The sequence below is a fragment of the Apis laboriosa genome, unplaced genomic scaffold (assembly GCF_014066325.1).
Source record: "Apis laboriosa isolate Shangri-la unplaced genomic scaffold, ASM1406632v1 scaffold14551_cov152, whole genome shotgun sequence".
Lineage (NCBI taxonomy): Eukaryota > Metazoa > Arthropoda > Insecta > Hymenoptera > Apidae > Apis > Apis laboriosa.
In genome coordinates, this window is record NW_025221576.1 from 588,757 (window position 1) to 599,923 (window position 11,167).

Sequence of the window (11,167 nt, forward strand, 5' to 3'; positions counted from 1 at the left end):
TTTTTTTTTTTTTTTTTTTTTTTAGGAGAATTCATTAATTCGGATTATCGTATAGTTTGAGAAATTTATGTATTTAAACATAGTTGACACAGTGGACTCTGGTGTGCGTTTGAAGGTGTCTGCTGTGTATTTAATAATAAGAAGTGATTTTGTTCCGAGATCAATTTTATTAATTTCTTCTAATTTGAATTGAAATATAATGAGAAATTATTTTTATTGAGCGTAGCTTCTATTTTTCTGTCAAAGTTATACTTTATTCGTTTTATCACGCGGTGAATAATAAAAGGATTCACTTTAATTTAAGGAAATAAATGTATTTTAGTTGAGCATTAGATCGCTTTTTTTAATGGTGAAAGATACAACGTGATTTCATACGAGACTCTGGTTAATAAAAGAGAAGCTTCCATTTTCTATAAATACCAAAGTTATATTATTTCGATTTTCATTCGATATCCAACTATCTAGAGATATATTCGTTTCTTCTAATTTTGACTGATCGACACTTACACCAACTAATTTAAAACAATTATTTTTATATATTTATTTTATATTTTATTTTACTGGTAAATTATTTTTACCTTCCATTTTTCTAAATAAATATCAAATTTACGTTATTTTGATTCTCAATCAATATCTAAACATCTATCCATTTCTTCTAATTTGACTAGTAATCGAAGCAGCTTAATACCAAAATAATAAATTAAAATAATTAATAATTTTATACAATTATTTATTTTATATTTTATTTTTGTATAGCTTTCATTTTCTAAATAAATATCAAAGTTACATTATTCTGATTCTCAACAAATATTGTCCAATTATCTACAAATCAATTCTTTATTCGTTCCTTCTAATTCGACTAACGAGAATCGAAATAACGAGAAATTATTTTTATGCAGAGAAATTAAAATTATTTATTTCTTTTTTCAATTCGACTGGGAATGGAATAATTCCCATTTAGAAGACTTTAGAAGAACACAAACGATTTAATCACTTCTCTTTTTTCCCTTCGAGAGAAACGACAGCTTCCATCTTTTCCAACCTGTTAACTATTTTCCCGGCCGTTCGTGCACGCGGCAAATATGTTTTTGTTAATCGGATTGATGTGGCAAATCCCAAACGTTTTTTTTTTTTAAAAACGACGCGTTACGGGGAGAGAAATTAATCGTTTCCTAATTATCGCATAGCGTGAACGCGAGGGAAAAGGGATTCTTGTCAACCAGGCCGATCTTAACGGCGGCCAAGGATTTCCTTCTGCATGAAATCCCGATATCAGCTTATCGACCGGCCTCCAATTAATACCAACACGAAACTCCCACCCCCTTCCCCCGTGTTCACACTCGCACTCGAAACGTCTCTTTTTCCACGAACCTCGAACCGAGGAAATTGTTCGATAAGTTTCGCAGATTGCGCACATTTCTCTTTTTTTCCTTCTTCTTTATTTCTTCTTCGCACGTGTACATCGTAAATATTTTTTTATTAGGTAGTATCAGTGATTGGGAAAATTTTTAATGATTTAAAGCTTCGATGAATCGTTGTTCGAAATGTAACAATAATTAGAAATAAGTAACATTTTAATTATTTAATTCGAAATTATATTAGTTACTTCTTCAATTGGATAAGTATCCAGAAAATAGATGAAAAAAAAATAGATAGAAAATTCGAGGCTTCGTAAAAAAATTCCATACTTGCGTAATAATTTCTCTGAACAATCGAATTACATCTCCCGATACAATCAAAGAATCTTCAAATCTTTCTTCTTTTAATTACATTATTTTCATTGTCCCAATATTTCTAATCTCTAAAATTCTATATACAAGGAAATAAAAAAGTAGTAGAAGTAAAAGAATGGAAATCCTGTTGTAACCACGTAACCCCCTCTCTTTCAAAAGGATTCATCATTGCGAATCAGAACAAGATAAATCACTAAGATTTTCGATTCTTTTTCAAAATCTCCTAAAATCTTCCTCCCTTCCTCTCTCAGGAGAGGAGAGAAATAGGGGGTGGTTAGGTGTTAATACTATATTATTATTAAATAAGTGTCGACGAGTAAAAAATTCACCAAAATAAGATAAATCATTAAGATTTTCTTTTTCAAAATCCCTTCCTTCCTCAGGAGAGAAAAAGAGGGCGCGCTTAAGGGGTGGTTAAATATTATTACGGGTGTCGACGTAAAAAATTCACCGCCGCGCCAAAATAAGATAAATCACTAAGATTTTCGACTCTTTTTTAAAATCCCCTCCCTTCCTCCCTTCCTCCCTTCCTCCTTTCCTCCTTCAGAAGAGGAAGACAGGAAGACGTGCGTTGGATATTAATATGAGTCGAAAATATTAATATGAGTAAAAAATTCACCGCCAAAATAAGATAAATCACGAAGATTTTCGATTCTTTTTCAAAATCCCTTCCTCTCTCAAAAGAGGAAAAGAAGGTGCGCACAGGGAGTGGTTAGATATTAATACAAGTATCGACGAGTAAAAAATTCACTGCTGCGCCAAAATAAATCACGAAGATTTTCGATTCTTTTTCAAAATCCCTTTCTCCCTCAAAAGAGGAGAGGAGGTTAATAAAAAAACAGAGGATGGTTAATAAAAAAATTCACCACCGCGCCAAAATAAGACAAATTTAAGATTTTCGATTCTTTTTCAAAATCCCTCTCTCCCTCAAAAGAGAAGAGAAGGACATACAGGGGGTGGTTAAGTGTTAATACGAATATCGACAAATAAAAAATTCACCGCCGCGCCAAAATAAGATTTTCGATTCTTTTTCAAAATCCCTTCCTCCCTCAAAAGAGGACAGGAGGACACAGAGGATGGTTAATGAAAAATTCACCACCGCGCCAAAATAAGATTTTCGATTCTTTTTCAAAATCCCCTCCCTTCCTCCCTCAAGAGAGGACAGGAGGGCACAGAGAATGGTTAATGAAAAATTCACCACCGCGCCAAAATAAGACAAATCTAAGATTTTCGATTTTTCTTCAAAATCCCCTCCCTTCCTCCCTCAGAAGAAACAGGAGGGCACAGAGGATGGTTAATAAAAAATTCACCACCGCGCCAAAATAAGACAAATCTAAGATTTTCGATTCTTTTTCAAAATCCCTTTCTCCCTCAAAAGAGCAGAGGAGGATACACAGGGGGTGGTTAATGAAAAATTCATCGCCGGGCCAAAATAAGACAAATCTAAGATTTTCGATTCTTTTACAAAATCCCCTCCTCCCTCAGAAGAGGAGAGGAGGGCGCGCACAGGCACAGGGGGTGGTTAGGTATTAATACGGGTGTCGACGAGGCGGCGCGATAGCCAACGGCATACGTGATCGGGCGCGTGAGCGCGCTGCCAAGGCACGCGCCGCGCCAGAATACGTAATTATCGTTAGGGTTAGGGAGGAGGTTAGGGTCCTGGCCCCGGTGAGCGTGCATCGATACACTGCGCGTACGTGTGTGCGCGCGCGCGCGCGCGCGCACACACGTGGGGGAGGAGAGGGTCGGCGGGTTGGTTCGTCGACTTACCCGGGTCAGGAAGTCACGCGAGCCGCACACGCTCGTCGAGGAGTACTTTTTTTTCTCCTTTCTCCTTTTTATTGTTCTACCAGTTGTCTTAGAGCCGCTTTTTCCCGGCCAGTGAGCGGCCAGACCCGTTGAAAATCGGGGAGGGAGGGAGGGGGAGGAGGTCGATATCCATCCAGGCTGGACGGACCTCCTCAACTGGTTCGTTGTTCCTTTTATTCGAGAGCCTTTTAAGGATTTTCTTTTCTTTTTTTTTTAAGAGGAATTTTTTAGGGGAAGGAGGGCGAGTTTTTCGAGAATTTATCGTTTGCGATGAACGAAATCTTTTTTGTTTTCGTTTTTAGTAATCGAACTTCTTTTTTTACGATACAATTCTTTTTATTATTGAAAATTATATATAAATAATACTTATAATATTAATAATACTATATATAAATATATATAAAATATATATAATATATATATATAATATGGAATTGAAGTATTAAAATATACAATTATAATATAGAGGAAAAAGAAAAAGAATTATAATATAAATAGGTTGAGTAAGCATGGATTTTTTGAGATCGAATATATATATATATATATATATATATATATCAAAAGAGAGAAAAAAGAAGAGCTTTTCCTCGTTTTTATAAAATAAAATTTCGCAAGAAATTTTTTGCCTTTGTAATGTACTGGAGAACTGATTCTAGACCAGTTCCGGTCTACCAGTTTCTGGAAATAGCAAAGAATAAAAGAAATCCCTCCCCCTTTAAAATCGTTGAAACTTCAAACTTGGAGGAGGAAAGAAAAAAATTGCACCTATCCTTGAGAGGAAAGAAAGAGAAATAAACGAGGGATTTAAGATCGTTCCAAATATTCGTTCTCCAACGTATCCGCCAATTCCTTGCCAAGAAATCGCGTGAACGTACTTCCGCGCACCTCGCTTCCATCGATAACCGGCATACACGCGTAATCCACCGCGAGTTTTGGGTAGCACGCGATCAACATTAATACCCTTATTCCGATGCCGCCTCGATACGAAATACGTTTCGAACTTATCCATCATTCTTGAATCTTTCGCCCAGAGGCTCATCTCGACGGTCATTCCTTCCAATTCTCTCTCGAGAATTTTATCGAAGAGAGGGAATTAACTTGCGAATTATCGAGGACAAAAACATTTCGAGAATTTTATTGCAAGAGAATTAATTTGGCCTATCGAAGACACTCGAAAAGCAAGTTTCGATAATGTTTTCGAAAATTAAAATTTCTAAATTCTCGAAATCGAAGAGAGAGAATTTATAATTTGGACTACGAATTCTCGAGGACAAAAGAAGTTCATTTCGAGAATTTTATCGAAGAGAAGGAATTAACTTGCGAATTATCGAGGACAAAAACATTTCGAGAATTTTATTGCAATTAATTTGGCCTATCGAAGACACTCGAAGACCTCGAAAAGCGGAGAATTAAAATTTCGAAATTCTCGAAATCGAAGAGAGAGAATTTATAATTTGGACTACGAATTCTCGAGGACAAAAGAAGTTCATTTCGAGAATTTTATCGAAGAGATGGAATTAACTTGCGAATTATCGAAGACAAAAGCATTTCGATAGATATTTCGAGAATTTTATTGCAAGAGAATTAATTTGGCCTATCGAAGACACTCGAAGATCTTGAAAAGCGGAGAATTAAAATTTCGAAATTCTCGAAATCGATGAGAGAGAATTTATAATTTGGACTACGAATTCTCGAGGACAAAAGCATTTCGATAGTCATTTCGAGAATTTTATTGCAAGAGAATTAATTTGGCCTATCGAAGACACTCGAAGACCTCGAAAAGCAGAGAATTAAAATTTTGAAATTCTCGAAATCGAAGAGAGAGAATTTATAATTTGGAGTACGAATTCTCGAGGACAAAAGGAGAAGGTTCATCTCGATAGTCATTTTCTTTTGAGAATTTTATCAAAGAGAATTAATTTTGTCTACGAGTTATCCAAGACAAAAGCAATAAATTCGTCTCGATATTCTTAACTGTTTTAAAATTTCGAGAATTTTATCGAAAAGAGCGAATTTATAATTTGACTTGATAATCTCGAAAATTTTATCAAAAAGAGCAAATTAATCAAAAACAAAAGGAAGAGGTTCACCTCGATAGTCATTTCGAAAATTTTATCGAATAGAGCGAATTAATCGAAGACAAAAACAAAAGATTCATCTTAATAATCATTTCGAGAATTTTATCAAAAAGAGCGAATTAATCGAAAACAAAAGGAGGAGGTTCACCTCGATAGTCATTTCGAAAATTTTATCAAAAAGAGCGAATTAATCGAAAACAAAAGGAGGAGGTTCACCTCGATAGTCATTTCAAAAATTTTATTGAAGAAAGCGAATTAATCGAGAACAAAAACAAAAGATTCATCTTAATAATCATTTCGAGAATTTTATCAAAAAGAGCGAATTAAACAAAAGGAGGAGGTTCACCTCGATAGTCATTTCGAAAATTTTATCAAAAAGAACGAATTAATCGAAGACAAAAACAAAAGATTCATCTTAATAATCATTTCGAGAATTTTATCAAAAAGAGCGAATTAATCGAAAACAAAAGGAGGAGGTTCACCTCGATAGTCATTTCGAAAATTTTATTGAAGAAAGCGAATTAATCGAAAACAAAAGGAGGAGGTTCACCTCGATAGTCGTTTCAAAAATTTTATCGAATAGAGCGAATTTGGTGTACGAGTAGTCGAGGACAAAAGCAGGAGCAGCAAAGTGGCCCCGAGCGAACACGCGTCGCCGCTTAATTTCTGATCGGAGGAAGGCTTCTGCACCCTCTCGCGTTGCCCTACACGATGCGTCAAACCGAGTCGAAGAGAGGCGACCAGAGTTTCACAAATCTGATGAAGGAGACGTTGATGCGCAAAAGTCGAATTGAAAACGAGCCATGATCTTTTCCGCGATCCGCGATGACTTGGAATTTAAAAATCCAACTTCCTGCCCTTCGTTAGTGAAAAATAAATAAAAAGCAAATTCCTTCCGAGATTTAAATTAATTAAGTGTAATTAAGCGAATTCTCGATCCAACGAATGGATTATTTTTGTTTTTTCATCGAAGAATATAATGATTAGAGAATGAAGGAAAGGTTTAAAATCGAAAAGTTGGAAGGGGAACGGGGTTCGAAGCACGGACACGCCTGTTTGTCCTTCAATTTTCAGTTTGAAAATGGTGTCCCCGTCGCGTGTACGATCCGCACGTGCGAACGAAACCATCAATTCCCTCTTTGATAACTGATCCATGGTGATTGCAATCTAACGAGGCGTCGAAACCACAAGCCGTTTACATCAAACCACCCCAGGCCAAACCTTCCAACCACGTGAAACGGATTGCGCCACGGCGTGTTCCATCCAACTAATATACCGAACTAATGAAAATCTCGCCGCTATTATTAAAACCGCTTCTTTTCTCAACAGATATCGCTTACCGTCGCCGTTAAAAAAGAATTCAGATAGTAATTCAGATAGTAATTGTCAACCGGCTGTACCAGTTTCGTCTGCAATTTTCCACGACGATGATGAAAAAAAATATCTTTTTATTACTTATCTCAGGCTACTAGTTTCATCTAGTTCAAATTTTCGATGACGATAAAAATATATCTTCTGCTGCTAGCTTTATTTAATTCAAATTTTCGATGATGATAAAAATATACCTTTGGTTATTTTCTGTTATTAGTTTTATTTAATTCAAATTTTTGATGATGATAAAAATATACCTTTAGTTATTTTCTGCTACTAGTTTTATTTAATTCAAATTTTCGATGATGATAAAAATATATCTTCTGCTACTGGTTTTATTTACTTCAAATTTTCGACGATGATGAAAAGATATTTTTCCATTATTTATCTCAGGCTATTAGTTTCATCTAGTTCAAATTTTCGATGATGATAAAAATATACCTTTGGTTATTTTCTGTTATTAGTTTTATTTAATTCAAATTTTTGATGATGATAAAAATATACCTTTGGTTATTTTCTGCTACTAGTTTTATTTAATTCAAATTTTCGATGATGATAAAAATATATCTTCTGCTACTAGTTTTATTTAATTCAAATTTTCGATGATGATAAAAATATACCTTTGGTTATTTTCTGCTATTAGTTTTATTTAATTCAAATTTTCGATGATGATAAAAATATATCTTCTGCTGCTAGTTTTATTTACTTCAAATTTTCGACGATGATGAAAAGATATTTTTCCATTATTTATCTCTTGCTACTAGTTTCATCTAATTCAAATTTTCGACGATGATGATAAAAATATATTTATCTCGGGCTATTAGTTTCATTTAATTCAAATTTTCGATAATGATAAAAATATATCTTCTGCTGCTAGTTTTATTTACTTCAAATTTTCGACGATGATGAAAAGATATTTTTCCATTATTTATCTCTTGCTACTAGTTTCATCTAATTCAAATTTTCGACGATAATAAAAATATACTTATCTCGGGCTACTAGTTTCATTTAATTCAAGTTTTCAACGATGATAAAAAAATACCTTTCCATTACTTATCTCTTGCTACTAATTTCATTTAATTCAAATTTTCGACGATAATAAAAATATACCTTTGCTTATCTTCTGATACTAGTTTTATTTAATTCAAATTTTCGATGATGAGAATAATATCTTTCCTCTACTTATCTTTTGCTATTGAATTAGTTTCACTTAATTCAAATTTTCGACGATGATAAAAATATATCTTTTCATTATTTATCTTTGCTACTAGTTTCATTTTCTTCAAATTTTCGACGATGATAAAAATATACTTATCTCGCTACTAATTTTATTTAATTCAAATTTTCAACGATGATAAAAAAATACCTTTCCATTACTTATCTCTTGCTACTATTTTCATTTAATTCAAATTTTCGACAATGACAATAATATCTTTCCTCTACTTATCTTTTGCTATTAGTTTCATCTAATTCAAATTTTCGACGATGATGAAAAGATATCTTTCCATTATTTATCTTTGCTACTAGTTTCATTTTATTCAAATTTTCGACGATGATAAAAATATACTTATCTCGGGCTACTAATTTTATTTAATTCAAGTTTTCAACAATAATAAAAAAATACCTTTCCATTACTTATTTCTTACTACTAGTTTCATTTAATTCAAATTTTCGACGATAATAATAATAAAAATAATAATAAAAATATACTTATGTCGAGCTACTAGTTTCGTTTAATTCAAATTTTCGACGATGATAAAAAAAGTACTTTTCCAAACAGTACAAACAGTTAGAACTAATAAAAGAGCAACCATTCCACCATTCCTCCTCACCTTTACAAAAAATACAAGCAAACAGATACTTTTTATAAACTTAACACCCTCATATAAACTTAATTGAAACACGACTCCATCCTTCCATCATTCCTACTCCAACTATTCAAAGTTTTACGTCGAATACTAACCAATCACAACTCCTCTCGAACTCCCATCATCCCCCTTCCACAGACCTTCCACTTCTCCTCCCGAGGACAAAATCCTCGAAAAACCAACAAACCACCCTCTCCCTCCCTCCTCCCTCCTCCTTTTAGATAAAACCCCTCCTCCTCCTCCTCCTCCTCCTCCTCCTCCTCTCTCCCTCCCTCCCCACTTTCTCTCGCCGAGAGCGGAGAGTCAAAGCGTTAATTCGCCCTTTGCCAGGTGATCCATGGAGTTGTAACCTGGCCCAGTCCGTCCACACACCCGCTCATAACAAGGTGGCCGCGGGCAACCGGGGGCTCCTCTCATCTCCGCGAGATGATTGTGCCAGCGCCGTCCACAGGGTGGGGCCCTCTCGGCCGTTCGGTGTTGCCGCGCGGCCAACCGTTTCCACACAGCCCCCAGGCCTCTCTCTCTCTCTCTCTCTCTCTCTCTCTCTCTCTCTCTCTCTCTCTTCGTCGACGACAAAGGGGCCGCGGTTCAACGCGCCACAAAGCGCCGGGACGCCCACACACACACACGCACCTACATGGATACACGTAGGTATATGTACGGTTACGTGTGTGGGTATATATGTATATATATATAGAGAGAGAGAAAGAGAGAGAGAGAGAGGGTTGTAGATTCGTATACAAAGGCGCGGGAACAAGTCGGGAGAGTCGCGGCGCGTGAACTTGCACCCAGCGGCGCCTAGGAGCCACCCTTTGCCCTCAGCTAGGTATATATATGTATATGTATATGTATGTGTATGTAGTCGAATCGAGAGCGAGGAAGATCTGAGGGGAGGAGGAGAAAAGAGAGAATCGTAGCACCGATAAGATAGGAGGAGGAGGAGGAGGAGGAGGAGGAGGAGATCGATTCGCCGCGACGACGAGTTCTTCTTCTTCTTCTTCTTCTTCTTCTTCTTCTTCTCTCGTCGCGGTTCCTGAGGATGGAATTATCGGTGTTTCTTTTTGTTCTTCTTCCTCCCCTCTTTCGTTTCTTTTTTTGTTTTGTTTTTCGTTTTATTCGAAAGTGGTTGTTTTCTTTTTCTTTTTTTTTTTTTTTTTGAAAATGGAAGAATTTTTGGAGAGTCTTGAATCTATTATGTTGGTCGTTACGAGATATTACAACGTGAGGTTTACGAGTTTTCTTTTCTTTTTTTGAGAATATTTTTGGAGAATCTTGACGTGTCATTACGTTTATTATTACGAGATATTACAACGTGAGGTTTACGAGTGGTTTTCTTTTTTTTTTTTTTTGAGAATGTTTTTGGAGAATCTTGAATCTACGTGCCACTACGTTCATTATTACGAGATATTACAACGTGAGGTTTACGAGTTTTCTTTTTTTTTTTTGAAAATGTTTTTGGAGAATCTTGATGTGTCACTACGTTGATCGTTACGAGTTATTACAACGTGAGGTTTACGAGTTTTCTTTTCTTTTTTTGAAAATGTTTTTGGAGAATCTTCTACGTGCCACTACGTTCATTATTACGAGATATTACAACGTGAGATTTTCTTTTTTTTTTTTTTTGAAAATGTTTTTGGAGAATCTTGATGTGTCACTACGTTGATCGTTACGAGCTATTACAACGTGAGGTTTGATATTTATGAGTTTGTATTTACGAGTGGTCGTTTTCTTTTTTTTTGAGAATGTTTTTGGAGAATTTTGACGTGTCACTACGTTCATAGTTACGAGATATTACGTGAGGTTTACGAGTGGTTTTCTTTTCTTTTTTTGAGAATATTTTTGGAGAATCTTCTACGTGCCACTACGTTCATTATTACGAAATATTACAACGTGAGGTTTATGAGTGGTTTTCTTTTCTTTTTTTGAAAATATTTTTGGAGAATCTTCTACGTGCCACTACGTTCATTATTACGAGATATTACAACGTGAGGTTTACGAGTTTTCTTTTTTTTTTTTTGAAAATGTTTTTGGAGAATCTTGACGTGCTACGTTCATCGTTATAAGATATTACAACGTGAGGTTTACGAATGATTTTCTTTTCTTTTTTTGAGAATGTTTTTGGAGAATCTTGACATGCAACTACGTTGATCGTTATGAGATATTACAACGTGAGGTTTACGAATGATTTTCTTTTCTTTTTTTGAGAATGTTTTTGGAGAATCTTGACATGCAACTACGTTGATCGTTATGAGATATTACAACGTGAAGTTTACGAGTGATTTTCTTTTTTTTTTTTTTTTTTTTTTTT

At 35.0% G+C, this 11,167-nt stretch overlaps 1 protein-coding gene across 4 annotated transcripts in view; it reads right to left on the reverse strand.

Annotated features, from left to right (window-relative positions):
• Positions 1 to 11,167, reverse strand: part of LOC122710336 (transcriptional regulator ERG homolog) — a 68,179-nt gene that overhangs the window by 16,946 nt on the left and 40,066 nt on the right. The gene's annotated exons all lie outside the window — the stretch shown is intronic.